Here is a 2,280-nt window from a genome sequence, read left to right as displayed (position 1 = left end):
CGTTTGCAAATGCCTTCGTCATGAAATCATTGGCCTTCTCAATCCATTCATTTGTGTATTGACCCCTCTTCTGATAGCCCGTGTACATCCACTGACGGTCATCCATCCTAACATATAGACGATATTGCAGTTTAGAGCAATAGAGTAGTAGTGCTAGAGAAAAACCATATGAGATGATAAAGAGACATTCATGTTCTTGGTCGATTCACATAGAAGATGTTTGCTAGATCGGATGATGAGTAGTCAAATATTTCGCGAAGAGTGGAGGTGATATAGAATTTGTTCTGATAGTACTCCTTGCATTTAGCTAAATGCTTTTCGGTCAAATATGGCTTTGGTAGTCGGCCTAGTCTTACCTTTTTTTTATGATGCTTGTAAAATTCTGCAGCTAATCACGGGCATTGCAGGTTCATCATATAATACTCATTGGTCGAGTTACAGTTTTAGTTGGCAATTAGCATGTATGTCTTTGCCACTTTTTCATAAACCATTTACTGGCATGTATCCTCACAGCCTAGTGCTTAGGTAGGATCCAAATGAGGTGATTAGTGATGTATCTCAGTTCTCAGTTTAACAATACGAGAGAATCTCCGTAGGAGAGTTGCCTGGACACACCTGCTCAGATGTGAAATGTGTGGTCCTAGAGCGTTTCTTTCTAGGCTGAATGGACTCACTTTCTCATTTATTGAACACATGCTAGAACATCGGTTACTTGACAATGAGGCCTTTGCTTATGAAGCAACTACACACAAGGTTGTCTAGCCTTTGTTTGAGTACACGGGCTTCAGGAAGTCAGCGACAACAAATCATTATTTATGTTTTTCATGCATGGGATCAGGGGTGCCATGAGATTGTGACTGTTTAGGGTTCGCCCATCCTGTGCTGATGGCTGCAAGGAGGGTTGGTTTGAGTGAAGGTGGAAGGGAATAAGGGACATCTTGTATTTTTTTCACACACCACGTTTGTGGATGAGGGAGGAGGGGGTGTGCTTTTATGTAACATTGTAACCCCAACAGTTCTATTCCAATATATCATGTTCTTAACCATGGACTTAGGGATATAGTCATTAACTAAAAGGGGGATACAAAGGTTGCCTTTTCCATGTTATTTTTCAACGAAAATACTTAGTTAATACTAATCTTTCATTCTAATATAATATGCGCTGAATTCTGTGAGAGAAATGGTTAAAAAGGATTCAAAGTGATTAAACTTACTTTAACAAGATTAGATTATTTTATGTGAAATCGTTCGAGTTGTGTATTTTTTTTGTTTGATTTGTGTTTATATATTTGGTAAAAAATGCTAGAAGACTCAATGATGCCTTGTTTGTTTTCATTATGATGTGATTCTAATACTGCACTTCACTTAAAACTTCTCATTCTTAATTAGCTTGTCCATGTTATAAGCTCAGGTGGGAACAATCCTCTCTCATGGAAACTGAGGCGCTTCTTCAGTTCAAATGAAAAACACTTGCCTGCAATATCTGACCCAGAGATAGAATCTGCATTTAAGGATTTGTTGGCTGCTAGTTGGAATGAACTTCTAGATTCTCTCATAGCAGAAGCAAAGAAAGCAGTTTCTAAAGCCACCGATGATAAGGCTGGTCAAGAGGCTTTGAAAAATGTATTTCGTGCAGCTGGGGTGTGTGAAGAATTTAGTGGAACCTTGGTTACCCTAAGAATGACTCTTGATGATCTTTGCGGCCTGACTGGCGAAGTTGGTACTTGTTATCTCTATTTCCTCATGCATTTTTTTGGTGTGCTTATATCAGTCTGATCAAGGCAGATCTTTTGCAGAATGTGGGTCCCTTACCTGGTTATATTGAAGATGCTGTTAAAGCTGCATATAATCGCTACATGACATATCTGGAGTCCTTTGGCCCTTAGGAAAATTATCTAAGAAAGAAGGTGGAGACTGAGTTGGGGACAAAAATGATACACCTCAAAATGAGATGCAGTGGCATAGGTTCTGAGTGGGGAAAGGTACGTATTCTGAATGTTACTTGTCCCTGTGGTACAGTTTTACTTCAGTATTGTCTTATGCTGTAGAAAATTAGTAATATGTTGCCTGATACTTCAGTATCGTCGTTTCTCTGATTGTGCCATCCATAGTTCCTTTTAAGACTATGTTCAGTTTTTGTTCCATATGCAGTGTTGCTGCATTTTTAATAGAATTTTATCTTGTTTATTGCTTGACTGATTTTTGTATCATTGAATTTCCCATGCTTGGTATTTTGCCTATCTCAAGAAAATCTATTAAAAACTTTGATCTATATTTTCC

At 38.3% G+C, this 2,280-nt stretch overlaps 1 pseudogene; it reads left to right on the top strand.

Moving 5' to 3' along the window:
- The first annotated feature begins 885 nt into the window (after positions 1-885).
- Positions 886-2,048, top strand: LOC136499871 (succinate dehydrogenase subunit 5, mitochondrial-like; annotated as a pseudogene).
- The last annotated feature ends 232 nt before the right edge of the window (positions 2,049-2,280 follow it).

Source organism: Miscanthus floridulus, chromosome 13 (assembly GCF_019320115.1).
Source record: "Miscanthus floridulus cultivar M001 chromosome 13, ASM1932011v1, whole genome shotgun sequence".
Taxonomy (NCBI): Eukaryota; Viridiplantae; Streptophyta; class Magnoliopsida; order Poales; family Poaceae; genus Miscanthus; species Miscanthus floridulus.
The sequence above is the reverse complement of the archived record's forward strand: the minus strand, read 5'-3'. Positions and strand labels throughout refer to the sequence as shown.